Genomic DNA, 21,710 nt, shown 5'->3' with positions numbered 1-21,710 from the left:
TTTTCATACACAATAAAACTCACTTTCAACATATATATATATAAAAAGTAAGTCTTGCCTATAGCAAGTACATCAAGAAATTTCAAGAGTTCTTTTTCAACTGTCTTTGTTATAACAACAATAGTCAATGCCCCAATAAGCACAGAGCTGCATCTAAACTCCATGGTTCTTCACACTCACTAAAACATCTGTGGATTTTGCCAGGCAGGTACTTGTCGTTGCCGTTTATTAGCTGCGTCTACTTTTTTCCTGTGACTGATTTTAAGCCTGCACACACAAACATGTGATGCACAGTAGGTAGGATTCTACCATCCCACACTCATAACCAGAAGATTGTGTGTTTGAGATGGTAGAAGGCTGAGTGGTTCTAGAATGTATTCAGAAATTCTCGAATCACTAGATATCCTCCACCCCCTCCTCCCCCCTCCAGATCGAACACACAATATTTTATATGTAATTGTTATGCAAATAATATCACTTATTATATCATTTCATATGTTAACAGTATACATTTCTTAAATATGATTATATACATACCTTTCCTTTCATTAACAATTCTCTCTCCTCTTATTGTTTCTCTGCTATTTCCTTATTTTACTTTGTTATTAAGACATGAGCATTTACTCGTGGTTTTAATATTTAGGAATTGTGAGGACTTATTCTTTTCTTTATTTCCTTTTTTTCCCCTCAGTCGTAAACTTCAGGTGTTTGACACGAGTAGTCTATTTTCTATTCAGATGTTTTGTTCTCCTCCTAGTATGTACTAATTTCATTATTTGTAGCTTGGAGGAACTCTGGGCGAAATGAAAGTGTTCTTTTGACACTCATTTATTTCCACGAAACATAATAATGCTAGTTGTTCATAGAATTCACACTTCCCAGAATAATCCCTATAAAATTTGTGACTTTTGTCGCGATATTGTCTCCTTCTCTTAGGATCAGTACCTATGCCTTGCTTGTGGGTTTGTTTAGAAGTGTATATTTGTGTGTATGTGGATGTATGTTTGTGTAGTCTGATGTTTTGCCTTTCTTATCTAAAGATAAGATTAAGGTTTCAAGTAAACACGGAAATAAGGAGAGACTTCAGCGATAGAAGTATGTGAATATGAAAAGAGGGAAAACATTGACAGGTTCTCAAATGAGAAGTAAGAAAAGAAAAAATAGATGTGGATGCTAGGATTGAAGAAGAGAAAGAAGATAGCTCCAAAGACAGGAAACCCTTCTAAGCCCTCTCTCCTAGGATCCCTACCCCTCACGTACCCGAGTGAGATGCTGGAGGAGGACTGGTGTTAAATCGTCACCTACAGAACGGACTTGTCCCACTTTCACCCTTTGAGGTCCCCAAAGGAAATCTAGGAACCTTATGGAAATGGCAAATGATGAAAAATCAGGCATACTTGTTTGTGAGGGTTGTGTGAAAGGTGTGTTTTTACTTAATCATGATTTATCTGTTCTTGTAAATCATGCTTTCAGCTACAATACCCACTCTCTTTCAAAATTTATACAAACCCTCCCACCTACATTGCATCTCAAAAGGTACAAAATACTCAATACAAAGTAGATCATCTCTACACTACAATTAACAGTTGTTTAGCTAATCACATAAAATTATATTTTCCACAAATATAATACTCTTCAGTTTTTCATCTAGGTATCACTTTTTTCTGTGAGTCTATTAAGTTCTCTATTCTAGTCATATGGTTTTCTAAGCAATAAGATAGGATAGTTCTAGATTTTAAAGGAATTCAGTGCTGGAAGAAACACCGAAGGCATCTCGGGATCCGGCGGTCGTTACTCTACCCGTTAACTCGGAATGTTAACGTCCTTGGGGATGTACAATTTTAATCCTTTACGTATTTCCCCTTCTCTCATCCAGTTGTGGGAGCTACTAAAAATAACGTCTTAGGATGGATCACAGTTTGTACCCGGTATGGTCCCTCATATTTTTGGACAAATTTATGAGTCTCTTTCTTCAGTCGAGCTGTGAAGATGTTTTCTAAGAACCAGGTCATCGACTTGGTACTGAGGTTCCACAGCCTTTTCGTTATGCTTACATACTCTTTGTAGCGCCTTTTCAATTAAATTCTTAGAAACTATTTCCTGATTTACTTTGTAATTGACACTAGGTTGTTCAGGCCAATTAAAACAGTTAGAGGTTCTTCTATAAAAGGTTTGCCCATAACTTCTAAAGGTGTCAACCCAGTTGATAAAAGGGGTAATTCATTTAGGATGAGTTCAAAGATCTTAATTTTCGTTGCACACGGAGTATGTTTTTCATGGCAGTAAGTACGGCATAATTTTCCAATTTCCTTCCTTACTCGTTCAAGCGGATTTGATGTGTTATAATTGGATATAAACACTTGTTGAATTCTTTCCCACATTAGGAATTCTCTAAATTCGTTACAAATTGTGGTCCATTATCTGTAAGAAACAGTTTTGGTTTACCTACTTCTAGAAAGTATTGTTGTAAACAGTGTATAATCGTCTGTGTATTTGCCCTTGTAATGGGATATAGTTCAACAATTTTGACCAGCATTCTATTATAACCAAAATATGATACTCCTCCCTTCCCTTGTGGAATTCGTCCAAAAAAATTTGCTGCTTTGAGGTTGCATAATGACTTGGGAATAATAGGATACATTTTGTATTTCACGTGAGTATTATTCTCTTTTTACTCCACAAGTTCTAATCACACTTGCTATTTTATGACCTAGTTTCTTGAAATAGTAAAACTTATTCATATGGGACATACATTTTTTGATTCCGAGGTGTCCATATCCTGTGTGAACATACCACACAAGTTCGTCCTCCATTACCTTCGGAATACATAAGTGCCAACGCTCTGATGTTATGCTGTCTCTCCAAATTAAGTTATGATCTACAATTTCCCATTTTCCTAATTGATTAGGGGTAACGAGTTCTGGATACACATAGAAAATATTTATGTGAAATAAGGATCATGATGCATATTTCCTGTTATTCTTTGAGCCATTTGCTTTACAATGATGTTCGGATATTCCTCTGACAAAATTAATGGCAAAAATAATGCCGGGCCCTTCCATATGTTTCAATTCTTCCATTCCTATGGGTAGCCTCGACAAAGCATCAGGTACAATATTTTCTGAACCTATTACATATCGTATTCCTGTAGGAAAAGCATCTATTGCATCAACCTCCTGTGTAGTAAGAGACTACTCATCAGAAAGAATAAAGCTTGTAATGATGAGTGTAAATATGGATTTCTGATCCCCATACTAGTGTTTGAAACTTTTGAATACTCCACACAATCGCCAATTGTTCCTTTTCGGTACCTGTGTAATTTGGTTTGTGCTTATTTAGGCTACAGCTAGCAAAGGCTGTGATTGTGTGTTTTACATTACTTTGATCCCTTTCTCCTTGGAAATGTTAGACAGCAACACTGTAATCAGGTGCATATGTCGAAAATTTGAACGGTTCACTCATGGATGATGTAATATGGGCGATTCAACAAGCGCTCTTTTAACATTTTCACATGCATGATTTGCACCTTGATCGCAAGTCCAAGGTACTCCCTTTCTTAATAAACTTAAAATTCTCAGGTCATTTTACTCTTGCCGTCGTATGTACCGTTGATAGTATCCGGCCATACTTATAAATCCTTTTAATTGTCTCACATTTCTGGGGTGCGGACATTCTTTGATAGCTTTTATGCGTTCAGGGTCCAGTCTAATTCCCTCTTACCCCTATAATAGGACCTAAGAATTTAAGTTCGTGGCGGGTGAAAAACATTTCAGACAGCTTCACCGTAATACCTTTTTCTTTTAATTTTTCCAGTCTTGCACAAAGTTAGACGATAGTCCTTCCAAATAGCTGTGAAGATATCGTCTACATATATTGTCAGATCCTTCAATGAGTGTCTCCCTGTTGTTTGATCTAACACACTTATAAATATGGACACACACATGTTAAATCTGAATGGCAATACATTGAAATAAGATTTTCCTTCGAACAAAAAGGCTGTATACTTTTGGATTCTGGATGTAATTTTATGTGCCAATATCCTGCGCTCAAGTCGATTGTACTAAAGAATCTTGCCTTTTCGAACATAGATAATAATTTGTCGATATTAATCAGTCGATCTCTCTCTTTCTGTATGTCGATTTAATGTACGAGCATATAAGATTAATCGTACCCCGCCTGTAGCTTTGTTCACCACGACCAGATGATCATTCATTACACTGGAACTTTGTTCTATAATATTATCATCAATCATTCTGTTAATCTCATCCTGAACTGCTTCCTTCAAACTAACTGGTATTGGATACAGTTTGCAAAAGAATGTATCATCTTTGATTTTGAAGTTACTGGTATAGTCGCTCATGTTACCTGAACAATCTGGAAACGCCACTTCATACTCCATTAAAATTTTATACAAATCTCTTGATCGTTTAATATTAGGGATCCATTAACTAGTCTTGTATATGAGTTTGATGTGTTAATTGATCCACATTATCAGTTGTTGGTGATAATTGTGCTGTAGCTGTTAATCGTAGACACTGACACTAAATTGTTTGTTCCTCAATGTGGCTATTTGTTACAAACGTCTACTGTCCCCTCTACCATAACAAAGATGATGATTGTCAGTTTATGACAACTTTAAACTCTTAACAACCAATCTAAGCCAAACAGTACATCTCTGTTAATATTCTCTACTATTAAGAGTTTGATGAAACAACATATGTCCAATACAACAGTTCGCTTGAGTTTCGTATTTTACAAGTTTACTATTTGTTCCCGTTATCCCGATTATGTATACTCCAGTCACTGGCAATAAAGGTAAGTGCTGTTTATTCTGTATAGAGTTAAAAAAATGCGTTTGAGATGAGTGCTATCTCACTCCCTAAATCTATAAATGTTAGCCTCTGAAGTTTCCACTGTCCCTGCTATTATAGGTTGTGGGTTATTAGTAGCTAAGCTTGGTTCTTCAAGCAGCAACCATTCTTTTGTGGGTATTTTGTGTGTAAAGTTAACATACTTATATGGAATAAGGCCTAATAAACCTCCAGACCTGGGCCCCAGCCCTGGATCCAGATTGAACATTTATCTCATTACTACTAATTATGGGTTGGTTACCAAAACGAGTTCCTACATTCCCATTCTGTGATATGGTTACCCGGTACAAATTTTTGTGAAGCTACTGGATCTAAATTTGAAGGTGGATGTTTCTTTTGATAATTGTCGTTGCAACTTTTCTTACTGTACTGGTGTACTTTTGCTAAGTTCTAATGTTTGACATAAAAGTGAATCTGAGTTACAGAATTTAGATTTAGTCCCCCAAATCACCTTCCACTTCTTTATGAAGTGGCTTACTTGGAATTTGCAGCCACTTTTCTTTACTGGATAGCCGGCTGCTGGAAATACTTTCGACTTCTTCTCAGTCGAATAATGCTAGTTATAGGAATTTTTAGACTCTTTCTACTTATGAAATAAGTAGACATACAAACTTTGCTTTTCATCAGTTAGCGATATATTTGACTCTCATACACAATAAAACTCACACTTTCAACATAAATATATAACTTCTGGTAAGTCCCTCATAGTCAAATGTCAGAAACAATTTAAATTACAGTTAAAAGAAGGTTGACTTTGATACAATAACTTTTCTTAACATAAGTCAGAAAATAAGTCTTGTCCATTGCGAGATTACATCAAGAAATTTCAAGAGTTCTTTTTCAACTGTCTTTGTTATAACGACTATAGTCAGTGACCCAATAACCACAGAGCTGCATATAAACGCCATGGTGGTTCTTTACACACTCGCTAAAGCATCTATGGATTGTCCAACAGGTACTTGTCAGTGCCGTTTGTCCGCCGTGTCTACTTTCTTCCTGCAACTGATTTTAAACCTGCACACACAAACATCTGACGAGCAGTAGGTAGGATTCTACCATTCCACACTCATCCAGAATACTGTGTGTTCGAGACAGTAGAAGGCTGAGTAGTTCCAGAATTTACACAGAAATTCTCGAATTACTACACATGATCTCATTTTCTGACAAAAGTTATGGCTGAAAATTTAGTTGTGAGAGTGGGATTCTTTCCTACATGCCTGTCTGTGGCTCAGCAATCATCTTTGAGTTGCTACCTGTCCTCATTACTGATGCCCAGAGTAAACAAGTTACCTGTTTACATGATTGATCACTGTGGTCTCATTTCATTGGCTTGTGAATAACTGCCCACATGAGTGGATTTTCATGACGGGCCAAAACCGCAGGCTGTTTCGGTGTGTATCTGGAATGAATTGGGCCTGCCGATCTGAAGTCTTTTGGTTTCCACTGATGTACAGGCCCTGTCAGTCAGATCTAGTCTCACTGACCTGCCCAGGGGCCGAGTATGTATGTGTGTGGCGTAATGCAGTGGATTTTCATGGTTTATCCTTGAACTCAGGACTGTGGTGCTCCTCAGTAGGCCAGAGGCTATGGGTGATTGATGTGAGGAATTGCAACTGTCTCACCACAAGTACATTGTACAGTGTGTCATTTTATAGACGTTTTATTTGTTCTTGTACATTTTGGCACTTCAAAAGTAGTTTATATGTTAGAAATATGGACAATAAAAAGAAGGAAATTGTTAGTCACTTTCAGTTTGTACACTATGCACTTGTATATTTCTCAAAAGAAAAATCACAGAATACATGTAAAATAATAGATGTCCACAGTGGGTAATTAGCAACAATATTTTATTGGTGGTCACGTAGTGTTGGTTTACACAATTCTTCCCCACCTTATACACTTCTTTCAGGAGGCCTACTTTTTCTGAGGTTATTCCCGGAATCAGAAGATATTTTAAATCTGTCTTGCGACTGCAAGGAAATGCGTATTTTTGTCACCAAATGTGCTTTGTTTTATTGAAATAAAATATCGGTGGTCTTAATGGAACACACATACCATTTGGCTTGCTTTCTCCATATAAAATCAGTTCATTACGAAAGATGTTGATGTTAGTACTCCTTGTTTGCACTATTGTTTCTTGTACCTTAGCTGCGAAGGCAAGATTGTCAACTTATGCCTTAACTTACTTTTCAGATCTTAAAAATTTGTCAGGGAGAAATGTTAAAACTTTTCTGGATATCAGGTAATTTCACTTGGGAAAACTTCGGCAACGCTGAATTAGAAATAGCTTTTTATTTTTCAAAACTGTAAGTAGACTGTGGAATGTTTGTATTCAAATCTATGCATATATGAAAGCATTAGATAGGTAGGGAATCATGGAGATTTTATATGCAATTAAGATTGCGTTTCTTTTGGAATTCTCGGGGAATTAAGTCTTACCTAGTAAAATCAGGGCAATCGTGGGGAATTTCAAGAATTCCATGAAATCTTGGGGAATTCTGTTTTTAACGTAGCATTGAAACTGAATTTTATTGAGTTTTATAAATAAATAAAATGTGGTATGTGACTGCTATGTCTGTGGCTTGTCATTAATTTACCAGTTTTTTTTGACACTATCTTCCTTGTAACACTTTGAATTCTCAGGGAGTTTTTTCCAAGTCTGGAAAATTTCCCCAACTAAAAGGGAGATTTGGTACAGATGATGTAGTTACTGTTCCTAGTTTCACACACTTTTACAGTAACTCATGGTCATCTTAACACAGTATCAAGTGGACCAGAGGGCAAAACATCTAGAACAGATGTAGCTGGTAGGGTAGACTGTTTGCCTGTGCTTGAAGAATCATTTCATTTAAAGTTGCGAAACTGCCTTATGAACTGACTGCAAAAGTAGATTTGTATGCATGGCGTAATGTGTGTGAACTCCCAGTCCATTGGGAATATCTTCCTTCAGAGGGCATATGTTTACTAGAGAAGTGCACACTGCTAATTTGGTGCAGGTTTTTTAAATATTTTCAGCACTGATTTCATGCTCCTGGTTCATTGGTCTGAATATTTACCACCTCATAACTCGTGGTGTACTTAAAAATATGTAATAAATTGGGCTGTTTGTAGATTGCCATTCCCAAGGAGAACACACTGACAGACGTGTATTTCATTGTTTGATGGATACGTCTTTGTTAAACTTGAGACCATTGGTATCTGAAAACCAGAAATTATATTAAGGCATTTTATTAGATTTGTTGTATTTCAATTCAGAAAGTATGCAGACATCCATATTGGACAACCAGAAATCTGCAAACCAGAGACAAATTCTTCTTTCCAGCCACCAATGATACTGTGGACAATGTGACAGGGATTCTATTGGGCCCTAAAATGAAAAGCACTACCCTGTTGCAAATCAGCATACTGTTTATAAGGATTCCCCAAGAGGGCAACTACTGGGTTAAGCCCTATATTGACTGTTACGATATCGAACGTCACTTTGTGTCTGATGGACATGCTCATGTGCTGCGTTAGAGTACATTTTTTTTTGTTTATTAGTATGGTTGTTGATAAGAAGAAATGGTGTGGATTTAGATCCACTTCAGTGGTATTCAGAAACAGTTTTCCATCGAATTAAAAGCCAATTTGTCTTTGTTCTAAACTTTGTGTTCAGTTATAAAAATCAATGTACATCTATACTTTAGAAACCACTGTGAAGCACACAGTAGAGGTTATGTTTCATTGTACCATTTATTAGGATTTCTTCCCATTCCGTTCACTTATGAAGTGCAGGAAGATTGATTGATTGCCCCTGTGTGTGCTGTAATTAATCTAACATAGTCCTTATTGTCCCTAATGAAGTGATACATGAGGGATAGTATAGTATATTCGTAGTCATTTGAAGCCGGTTCTTGAAACTTTCTTGGGATAGTTGGAGTGTGTGCCAGCAGTTTCTTCAGCATCTCAGGGACACACTCCATGACAGACTAATATGTGACCATGTGTGCTGTCATCTGTACACACTCAATGTCCCTCTTTATTTGGTACAGGTCTCTCACACTTCAGCAGCGTACTAGGATAGGTCACACCAGTGATTGTAAGAAATTCCCTTTGCAGACTGATATTGTTTCCCTATACTCTGTTCATCATAAGAATAAACCTGATGTAAACAAACACAATTGCGATGATTGGTCAGCAGCCGTAGCTTTTGTACACTGGTGGTGTTTTGCTCTGGAAGTAGGTCCAATTTACGTATCAGATATTCTATTGTTGTGTCACTGTAAATGAAACGTCAAGATATTCTAATGAATTAACAGCCATCAAAGTTTTTGTTAACCATACTTTAGCTACGCAATTTTTATTTCAAAAATTATGTATTGTCAGTCTCTGTAAGGGCTATGTGTACTCTGATTGTCTCACTGTTCACACATACTGTGAAAATGGATGACACTGATTCCTGCTATGTAGTGACACACACACACACACACACACAACCATTAATGGCTAGAAACAAATTGTTCTTAATGTTTTTCACAACATTACAGGGAAAAATGTGCCTTGAACTTTGCTGAGAAACATGATGTAATAAATGAGACATACAGTTTTAACTGTAATCTCAGCATAATTGGCAGCATTGTTGTTTGATAATTGAGCGGTCCGGTGGGCAACAGTTCAAAACTTGTTGTGATCAACCATTTTTTTTCTGTTTGGATCAATATGTGGCAATCAACTCATACTTAATCATCATTTTTTCAAGTATAAATGCACGTCTTCTGGTTTCTAATTACTTACCAGATGCAGAATTGTGATTTTCATTGCAAATACACGTTCTTAATTATCGATATATTATAAAAGATTGTTACACATTTTGAACTTAAGAAACCACTACACAATTAAAATTTTTGGAGAAAAATGAAATACTTCTTGAATATGTTAAGTGTTTTATAGGATAGAAGTGGTCTCTCACTAGCCGGAGTAATAAGCATCTTAGAAACGTGGAAAACAATTTTCACGGTGTCGAGCACACTGTACAAATGCTGTATTTTTTCAGTTGTCACTGTACTGCTGTTATCTGAACCCCATAGAATTGATCTGGAGCCAAGTTAAGGGATTTGTTACGAGAAATAACAAGACATTTAAGCTGCCAAACTTACTGGAACTAATGCATGAAGCTTTGTGATACCTCACTGCTGAACGATGGTGAGGTGCAGAACAGCACGTCATAAGAGGAGGAGGAAATGTGGACTTTTTGGTGGCTTGGGATCCTGGTGTTCGCCTCGTTATCAGCGTAGCAATACTGAAATGAACTGCTTTCCTCAGAGTCCGAATATGGAAGTTCAGAGATTACCAGACGACTGTAATACCTCCAGTGCTTTCAATATATAACTACATGGTAAAATCTCAGCAGTGCATTTTATGTCACACATAGCTCATGCAAAAAAATTATCCTTGTTAGTCAGGAATTTTCATCGCTCTTGTAACTACATTAGCTAAGATTGAGAGCATGTTATGTTTTGCATCAGATCACTAAAGAAGCATATCGCCTGAGCTGTACCAGTATTTCCTTCTGTTGAAAAATTAAATGATATTAAAGGCTATGTTGTTCCGTGTTAGTCTCTTTCTGCGTCTTTAATACAACAGTTCAATTTACTGCAGGTTAGTTGGACCACGTGGCTGGTCAGTGCTGTCCAAGTTAAATGCGCCAGTAACACTCCCGTATTATCACCGCGTTGATGTACGCGTAACGCACAGCATAAAACGTATCCGCATTATCATACTTGACTGTACTCTAGACAGTTTGGCTTCTTATCCACGTGAAACAACCTCCAATGAGGTTCCAGCAAACACGGAAGAAAACGTAGTGTAATGTTTACATGAGGTTTATTCTTGTGACGATGAATGGAGAATTACTTGCTTTATCTCCATCGGAGTCTGTGATTGTTCAATTCCATATCCCTACCAAAGTTACTCGGGTATCTGTGTGAGTCGGTGGAATGCAGCTGTGACTTGTTATTATAGCCATAGGATCCCAAGCTTTTTCGTTTTATGAAGTGCATCATTTTATATTTCTTAACATTTAACACATTCCAGGTGCTGCTCACAGAAAGTACTAGCACATTGTGATTTCCATAAGTCGCCACTGTTAGAAACTCTGAGTGTGGCTTCCTCTGTTTGGTAGTTGAAGATGCAGCCCATCATTTCCAAGCAGTTCCAGTTTCAGTCGTTTGCTCTTGTACTGTGTTGGAGAACCACTAAATGGCTATACCTGTTTCCACAAAGTGCTGTCTGTCTTGAAAAACACATTACAGGCATGATGGAGTGCAGCTTTCACTGTTGCAGTGTGGTTGTTGTCTTGATTGCCGAAGTTTCTCAGAATGGGGGAAAGGGATTCTGAGGATGCTTGAAGAATCTGGATCAGAAGTTGATATGATAGTTTTGAAATCGGTGACTGTATGTTTCTAAAACAGCTGGTAAATGTAAATACCAGCTAGTGTACATAAGTAGCATAATTATGTACTGTAACTTTTTACTGACTTGTATTTTGAAGGTAATGAGTGTCCTGAAAATGGAAAAAAGCTGTCAGGTGAGCTAATGTGAAGCGCCCATTCAGTGAGGAATGGTGGAATTCTGGAAGCAATACTGTTGCCTGGGTAAATGATGTTCGATCCTAGTTATCTGTTGTAAGAGGTGTAAGTAATGTTTCGACATCTTTGGCTGCTGAAAGCACCAAGTTTGACTGTTGGGGGAATGTTTATTGACAAGAATGTGATAAACAAAATCTGAAACTGCTGTGCTGGAGTGATTATTTCTAAATTGCAGAGGAAAAACAAAATGACCCCTAGGTCACCTGGGCTGACCGGTCTGCTGTGGAGCTACATGTGATGTATCATTTTTTGGCTATAATTATTCACATGTGCCTTGTTCCCAAACCAAATATAAGACTATTAAGAGCAATGAGCTAATGTTGTATTCATTTACTTGGACTGGTTTTACGCAAGTGTAAGGTTATTTGAAATATAATTTCATGAGGGCACACGTGCTGTTGGCACAGTAATGAGGAATATAGAGGGAGGGGGGAGGGCTGGCACAGGAACTCAAACAAAATAAACTAAGAGGTCAAGTGATATTCAAGAATAGATTCTGTGCTAGCACTTAACTGGAAAGACTACTGTCTGCAAAATGCAGCAAAACAAGTAGTCACAGACATAAAATCCGAAGCCGGAATGGTAGAAATGCTGAAGCCTGAGCTTGTACTTAATCATAAATAAAACTGGTGTTAACCATGGAGATCAGTTGGTGACTTATTACTTTGAGTGACGAACTATGAAATGATGGGAGGTGGTGTTTTGTCATGTTAGACATGCGTGGTCAATTCGTACATTCTCTAAAAGAAATTTAGATGCCTCTCTTGCAAACAACCCAACTTGTTTACATTTGTCCTGAACCTGGGAAAACAAATTCCCAAGAAAACAGGTGGAGATTTTATCAAAAAATGAAGAGCAGTGCTCTACAGCAAACAGTGCTAACTGCAAGGCAATTCTCCTGTCCCATAGTACACAAGCAAGAAGTATGCTTAAAGATACTGCATTGTTTGTTCTGAGAAAAGCGTATCCAGTACTGGCAAACAAGTACGTGTGTGGGTCCACTTGCAAGTAAATTTCCCCAAGTTGCTTGCAGAAGTTTTCAGTGAAGGGGTTGAAAAGAATGGCACAGAGACATACAGATGAACCTAAACAATGTACCATGGCATCCCACAAACATACGTACCTGGCCACCCTCAGCCAAGAAAGTCCTTACAAGTTGAGAGATTACTTAGTTTCACCAGAAGAGAAAGTAGAATGGCATTAGACCTAACATTTTAGCTGATTTTTGATCTTCATGTAAAAGTAAGTTTTTAATAAAAAATGTTTGCGAAAATCAAAGAATAATTAAAAGGTGATCGCTTTGTGATCTAGCTGGCAGCATCTTTAAATCCTGTTTTCAAATGCATTACATTTGTAATAAACACTGTAAAAGTCAATGAACAGCTAAGAGCTATTTTGGTCATACATCTTGCAGCATTTTTGTATCCTGATTGTTATTGTGCAATGGACAATATAATTTCGAAAATTTCATGTTTTCGAAGGTTTTAATCTAGGCGAAGTCCACAGATTTTAATTCATTCAATAGTATTCCTGAAGATAAAGATGTACACCTCTGTATTCGTTCCTTGACCTAAACGTTTCTCAGTACAACAAAAAACTAGTCCAATGACAGTCAATGTTATATTAGAGGCAAGTGCTTGATATATTGTGAGCGGAGGGAGACAGAACTGTGGCATCACCAGTTCACTCTTTGTCCTTTGCCACATGCTGTAGTTGGTGTCTTCCATGGTAACTGCAATTTTGAGGTAAGTGCCAGTGTTTGTCCCTCTGTAGAACAATTTATATCCTCGAAAAACTTTTGCTGTCATTTAACATATTAGTTTGTTCTATGGTGCCCACAATTAACACTACAGCGGAACGATCTTCAACATACTTTAACTAACTTAAAAACAAAACTGTTCTATGTCCACATGTTCAGGTGTGGCAGAATAAGGCTTGGGACAGGAGCAAAATGTGGCACACTGCCCCACCACTTAGCTTTTAACATCCCCTCCTTTACAGTAACCAACAATAAAGTAATCAAATAAGGGAAAAGCCCAGGTTGAAATACCGACAATATTATGAAAAGGCTAGATTGCTAATCACTGTGAAGGTGACACGTTCACTTGCAGACAGGCACGAGTGAGACTGTTACACATTGATCTTTCAGCCAAAGCCTTCTTTAGGAAAGAAGACGCACGTTCCACACACGAGCAGGCATACCTGATGGAGATGACCCTTGCCACTGTATCCAGGAAGCAGCAATCTGCAATGGAGCAGGGAAGGAAGAGAAATAGCACTGGTACTGGGCGGGGGAGAGCCCTGTCTGGAAGTGCATGAAGGCAGTAGAATAACGCTGTCGGGTGCAGTGTCAAGATGAGGACATTAGGCGAGGCCGGGATAATTTTTCAAATGGAGGATGTGTTGTAAAGGACAACTCGCATCTGTGCAGTTCTTGGTGGAGAGGAGAATCCAGATGGCCTAGGCTGTGAAGCAGCCATTGAAATAAAGCATGTTGTGTTCAGATGCATATTGCGCCACACAATGGTCTACTCTCCTCTTGGCCACAGTTCAGCATGGACCGTTCATCTTGTTGGACACCTGGTTGATGTTCATACCAATATAAAAAGTTGTGCAGTGAATGCAGCATAGCTGGTATATGATGTGGATGTTATGAAGGTTGGATGGGCAATGGAATACCACTTTAGGGGGGATGGGAAGAATCTAAGATAGGATGTCCCTCATATCATAGCACGAGTGTAGTCAAAGCCCTTACAATGGATGTGGTTCGATTGTTCCAGTACTGGGTGACAAAGAGGGCAATCCTTTGTGGCTTGGTTCGTAGAGGTGGTGGGAGGATTGGGGACGTGTGGATACATGGTACAGGAAATCTGTGTGTGGATTAGGAGTTGAGGACAGTGCCTGTCTGTGCAGGCCTTTGTGAGATACTAGTCAAGGAAGTGCTATCACTGCAGATACTCCATCTTATATTTTCACAGGTTATTTTCCACATCTACATACCTATACCACACAAACTGATGAATCTCAACCTAACCAATCTCCGCCCCCCCCCCCACTTCCCCTTTCCCTTACCCCGACACACTCTCATACCCCATTCATTCCGTCCTGCTTTTGTGTGTTTTTATGTATTTGTCCAACCCCTACCCAACTCTGTACCTCCATATCAACCCCTCATAGCACCCAGATCCTGCATAGCTAACCTTTACAACTTGTCACATCCCCCAAAACTCCAATAAATCCAGAGCTGAAACATCCCATGCCGTTAACCTTTCCACCAAAATCTGCACTTGTACACAGGTCTCATCTTGAGCCCCAAATTCAACCATGTTGTACTTGTCAATGACCTACTCTCTTTTTCCTGATTCCTGCAGTGGAAACAATTCTTTGTCACCAATCCCTCCAACCAAAGTCCATCTAATATCAACATTGAGCCCTGTCACTTCGAGTTCATACCACCATCCAACACGCTGGTCACCTTCCAGAAATTCCTTACCTCCAACTAGGCCTCACCACTCCGCCCAAGTCCCTTCCTAATATCACCAATCTTGCAAAAGAAGAAAGGACAACCTCAAAACAGAGTACAGCACCCCTTTGTACATTGTGTTACAGGTAGGCACAACGAAGACAGTTACACAATGAGCTTTCGTCGAGCCTTCTTCAAAAAAAAAAAAAAAAAAAAAAAAAAAAAAAAAAAAAAAAAACATACATACACACACAGGTACACCTCATGCTCATACTCCATTCGTCATAAGCATGAACCTGATGTAATTTTGATGATGAACTACAAGGACTCTAATGAATTGAACTGAATTGAATTGAACAAACACTAACACGACGACTGGTTAGTGTTGTTCCGCTCTTCCAACTTACGTATTAGATATCTTATTACTATATTGCTGTAAATTAAACTTTAAGACATTCGGATGTATTAACAGCCATCAACGTTTTTCTTGACCACACTGAAGCTATGTAATTTTTGTTTCAACTATGGTGTAGTCTCTGTGAGCGCTACTTGTGTTCTGATTCTCTAGCTGCTCATATGTACTGCGAAAATGGATGACACTGTGTCCTGCTTCATAGTGACACACGCGTGGAACACCGTTAATGGTTATGAACAAGTTGTTCTTAATGTTTTTCACAAAATTACAGAGAAAAATCGACTTCGATGTTTTCCAAGTAACAGTACGTAATAAAGCGGAATATAATAGTTATTTGCGTGCCGTAATTGGTAGTGTTGTAGTATGTCAATTGTGTGGGCGAATGGGCGGCTGTACGAATCTCCTTGGGATCTACTACCATGTTTGTTCTGTTTGAATCATTTAAATATGAAGTTTATCAAATATATTGTAATTAAGTAGATGAGTAGATCACGTAACTAATGAGGAAGTACTGCCAGCCGTTGTGACCGAGCGGTTGTAGGCGCTTCATTTCGGAACCGAGCTGCTGCTGCGTCGCAGGTTCGAATCCTGCCTCGGGCATGGATGTGTATGATGTACTTAGGAAGGTTAGGTTTAAGTAGTTCTAAGTCTAGGGGACTGATGACCTCAGATGTTAAGTCCCATAGTGCTCAGAGCCATTTGAGCCATTGGAGGAGGTACTGAATAGAATTGGGGAGAAGGGAAATTTGTGGTATACCTGACCAAAGGAAGGGATCGGTTGGTAGGACACATTCTGATACATCAAGGATTCACCAATTAAGTACTGGAGGGAAGATGAATACACTAAGCAGAGTCAAGAGGGATGTAGGTTGCAGTAGTTAGTCGGAGATGAAGAGGCTTGCTCAGGACAGAGTAGCATGGAGAGCTGCATCAAACCAGTCTTCGGATTGAAGACCACAACAACGACTCAATCATTAAAAAAGAAAATGCACTGTCTTCTAGTTTCTAAATTACTTATCACATACAAAATTCTGGTTTTCATTGCAAATACACATTCTTAATTATCGATATTTTATGAAAGACAAAGATTTTGAAGTGAAGAAAACATTATACAATTAAAGTTTTTTGGAGAAAATCAAATATTCTATGAATATGCCCATTGTTTTATAGGGCAGATGTCTCACATGAACCAGTGTGATAAGCGACGTAGAACCATGAAAAACAACTTTCAAGACGTCGAGCACACTGTACACGCTGCAGTTTTACAGTAGGCGCCATAAACCTAGAACGGACGGGCGAAAAAAAGTAACACAAACGGACGGGCTGGGTCTGACAGACCCACCGTTTTATTTACATTCCAGAATAAGTAAGACTTAAATTTTCAACAACGGTGCTAGTATACTTATTTTACGGTTTATTAATATTTATATCTACCATACATTTCTTTGAAAATAACGTTGTATTTCTCCGAAAATCTGAAAGTAAGATTATTCAGTATTTAAAAACGTTCTTGAACATTTAAAACAGTTTAATTTTTGACAGTTCAAGTCCTCAAAAGTTATGAAATTAGGATTGTCAAGCCTGCTATTACAAAATATTACACATTTTAGTGCATAGCATAATCTAATAAAAAATGGTTTCTCTTGTTACGATACACATATTACTGATCTGTATTTTCTGCACAATCTTCACATAACTTTACAGAATGGGAGGGACACAGGCGCTTTCCACAACTTTTACAAAAATATTTTGTTTTATTGTCTTTGCATTTATAGCAACGACTTCGTTTTTCTTCTGGAACAACTTCCTTGTCAATGGTAATCCCAAACAGACGTGCTGCCAGCTGTCGAATGTTGCTCGGGAGATTCTTCTGGTTAGCTCTCTGTGCCATGTGTGGTTTTATGAGTTCCAAATCGAGTTGCTTGAGAAATATCCTTCTTGAAATATCCAGTCCTGTGCTTGCTTTGTATACCACAAATGCATTTATACCAGCAACGTTCAAAATGGCATAAAACATGCACAATGGCCAGCGTCTTGTTTGCCTTCCAACGTTATGTTTGTATGCATTAAAGACAGCAAAATTACACATTTATTTTTCTTTAGCACATATGACACCAATGCGAAATTGTCACAAAATGCGAATATGGAGGAATGTATTTCTCTTTTCTTGTGAGGCTAGAATTCCAATGGAATTTCTCTTTTATTTTTGCGCAGTGTCCCAACGAGTGTAAGGTTACAGTCTGTGAGCAGTTTTCTTGCAAGAGTGCTGCTAATGAACCAATTGTCAAGGGTAATATTCCTTCCTGTTCCCTTCACTGGTTCCACAAGTTTGAGCACAACATCGCAGCTGTGTTACTCACATGGTAAAACCTGGAGGTTGTTGCCCTACATACACTTTCAAGTTTGTTACATATTACGTTTTTGCATCTGCCAAGATAAATATTTTGATCCCATACTTTCCGGGTTTTGAAGGAATGTACATTCTGAAAGAACAACGTCCACGAAAAGATAGTAACATCTCGTCCACTGTAAGGTATTCATTTGTTGTGAAATGCCTTGTGCAGTTTTTTGTTGTGATAACATCACGTACAGGGGCCACTTTATCAGTTTTTTTACGTTCCTCTCTTGTGTGAATATTATCTAACCTAACACATATCAGAAGAAAACGAAATCTTCGCAGTGGCATACTTGGAGGGAAGATTTCTGTCCCTGTGCCACAAGTGTCCCAAAATTCTTCCAACCTCCGTGAAGAACGCCAGAAATGTACAAAAGTCCCAAAAATGCCTGGAACTCCTCTTTTTTCAAGTTCCTTGAAGTATTTGGGTCATTTTTATAAAGTGGTTTTACGTGATCTATGTAAGTATTTATGCTCTCTATTATCAAATCGAGCAAATCGTCGTCAGTGAACAGCTTCCAGGCCTCGACAATGTTGTTAGCATTTCTGGCTTCCCCACTGACACCAGGCAAATGTATAATTATATTGTGTGATCTGCTACATATATTTTGGCTGGGAACCTGTTTCTGCCCTTTAGTTCGTCCATATCTCGACAAATAGTAAGGTGATGATTCACTGGAAGAGGGACCGGAACCAACCACACTAGTTAATACAAAATCTCTGGATGTATTAATGAGTGTACTCACGTTTCTCGCACGAATAACGACGTTATCTTCGCTGTACAGCTCTTCGTCACTCATTTCGCTTTCTGTGTTGTGATCACTTTCGGAAATAAAATCAGGATCTACATCCGAATCATCATTATCACTTTCTAATAACAGTTTTTCAATTTCTTCATCACTTAGAGGACGCTGCCAGGCCATTTTCGAGCATTTTTATTGCTCGCACTCAGTATAACAAGAACTATGCATAAGCAGAAGAAGCTAACGTAAACGGACGAGCTGGGTCTCTCAGACCCACAACATGCTTCCTTCCACGTCAGCAATCAACTGGTGAACAAAGAAAAGTGATGACACAAGCAGTGTCCTCTAGGAACATTAACTGAAAGCTACAATGGATGGCTGACTCGCAAGTAGTGTACACATATGGATATTTTTAAAACTAGATACGCTTGGGTCTGAGAGACCCAGCCCGTCCGTTCTAGGGTTAATACTGCAATCTGAACCCACTAGAATTGCTCTGGAACCAAGTTGAGGGATTTGTCGCGAAAAATAACAATACATTTAAGCTGCCAAACACACTGGAACTATTATACTGTACGAAGCTTTGCGGCACACCGCTGACGAACGATGGTGACATGCAAAAGAGCACGTCATAAAAGAGGAGGAAGAAATGTAGACTTTTTGGTAAACTTAGAGATTACCAGAAGACTGACTGTAATACCTTCAGCAGCTTCAATATTTACATGGTAAAATCCCAGCAGTGCGCTTTTACGCCACATATAGCTCATGCAGAAAAATTATTCCTGTTAGTCAGGAATTTTCATCACTCTTGTCTTTTTTTTTTTATTACAGAACTATGTTAGCTAAGATCAAGAGCATGTTATGTTTTCCATCAGATCACCTAAGAAGTGTATCACCTGAGTTGTACCACTATTTTCTTCTCTTGAAAAATTAAATGATTTTAAAGGCTATGTTGTTCTGTGTTCGTCTTTTCGGCGTCCTTAATACAACAGTTCACGTTACTGCAGATTATTTGGACCAGGTGGCTGGCCAGTGCTGTCCAAGTTAAATGCGCTAGTAAGGGTGTTGCCCCATATTATCACTGCATCGATGTACACATAACACACAGCATTAAAACGTATCCTCATTATCATACTTGACTTATCATACTTGGCTTCACTCCACCTGAAACAACATCCAATGAGATTCCAAAAACAAGAAAGAATACAGAGTGTAACGTTTACATGAGGAATATTCTTATGAACGCAGTATACTAGTTGATACCTGGTCGTCTTGAAATATCTCACAGTTCTTCAAGTTAAGTGAATCATACTAATTTTATTTTGGTTTTTGAAACCAATATGTTGAAAATAAAAACCCTACACTTCATTTTATGGTGCACAAGCAATATTCGCAGCCCATGGTCAGTATGCACTGAAAGTATTGTTGTTGTTGTGGTCTTCAGTCCAGACTCTGATTTGATGCAGCTCTCCATGCTACTCTATCCTGTGCAAGCTTCTTCATCTCCCAGTACCTACTGCAACCAACATCCTTCTGAATCTGTTTAGTGTATTCATCTCTTGGTCTCCCTCAACGATTTTTACCCTCCACGCTGCCCTCCAATACTAAACTGGTGATCCCTTGATGCCTCAGAATATGCCCCACCAGCCAAACCCTTCTTCTAGTCAAGTTGTGCCACAAATTTCTCTTCTTTCCAATTCTATTCAATACGTGCTCATTAGTTATGTGATCTACCCATCTAATCTTCAGCATTTTTCTGTAGCACCACATGTCGAAAGCTTCTATTCTCTTCTTTTCTAAACTGTTTATCGTCTACATATTACTTCCATACATGGCTACACTCCATACAAAGACTTTCAGAAACGACTTCCTGACACTTAAATCTATACTAGATGTTAACAAATTTCTCTTTTTCAGAAGCGCTTTCCTTGCCATTGCCAGTCTACATTTTATATCCTGTCTACTTTGACCATCATCAGTTATTTTGCTCCCAAAATAGCAAAACTCATTTACTACTTTACGTGTCTCATTTCCTAATCTAATTCCTTCAGCATCACCCGACTTAATTTGACTACATTCCATTATCCTCGTTTTGCTTTTGTTGATGTTCATCTTATACCCTCCTTTCAAGACACTGTCCATTTGGTTCAACTGCTGTTCCAAGTCCTTTGCTGTCTCTGACAGAATTACAATGTCATTGGCGAACCTCAAAGTTTTTATTTCTTCTCCATGGATTTTAATACCTACTCCGAACTTTTCTTTTGTTTCCTTTACTGTTTGCTCAATATACAGACTGAATAACATCGGGGAGAGGCTACAACCCTGTCTCACTCCCTTCCCAACCACTGCTTCCCTTTCATACCCCTCGACTCTTATAACTGCCATCTGCTTTCCGTACAAATTGTAAATAGCCTTTCGCTCCCTGTATTTTACCCCTGCCACCTTTAGAATTTGAAAGAGAGTATTCCAGTCAACATTGTCGAAAGCTTCGTCTAAGTCTACAAATGCTGGAAACGTAGGTTTGTCTTTCCTCAATCTATTTTCTAAGATAAGTCATAGGGTCAGTATTGCCTCACGTGTTCCAATATTTCTACGGAATCCGAACTGATCTTCTCTGAGGTCGGATTCTACCAATTTTTCCATTCGTCTGTAAGGAATTCGTGTTAGTATTTTGCAGCCATGACTTATTAAACTGATAGTTCGGTAATTTTCACGTCTGTCACCACCTGCTTTCTTTTGGATTAGAATTATTATGTTTTTCTTGAAGTCTGAGGGTATTTCGCCAGTCTCATACATCTTGCTGACTAGATGGTAGAGTTTTGTTAGGCCTGGCTCTCCCAAGGCTATCATTAGTTCTAATGATTTGTTTCGACTTAGGTCTTTCAGTGCTCTGTCAAACTCTTCACGCAGTATCATACCTCCTATTTCATCTTCATCTACATTCTCTTCCATTTCCATAATATTGTCCTCAAGAACATCGCCCTTGTATGGACCCTCTATATACTCCTTCCACCTACCTGTTTTCCCTTTGCTTAGTACTGAGTTTCTGTCTGAGCTCTTGATATTCGTACAAGTGGTTCTCTTTTCTCCAAAGGACTCTTTAATTTTCCTGTAGGCAGTATTTACCCCTAGTCAGATAAGCCTCTACATCCTTACATTTGTCCTCTAGCGGCGGCCGGGGTGGCCGAGTGGTTCTA

The sequence above is a fragment of the Schistocerca nitens genome, chromosome 8 (assembly GCF_023898315.1).
Source record: "Schistocerca nitens isolate TAMUIC-IGC-003100 chromosome 8, iqSchNite1.1, whole genome shotgun sequence".
NCBI lineage: Eukaryota > Metazoa > Arthropoda > Insecta > Orthoptera > Acrididae > Schistocerca > Schistocerca nitens.
This window is presented reverse-complemented; position numbering follows the sequence as displayed.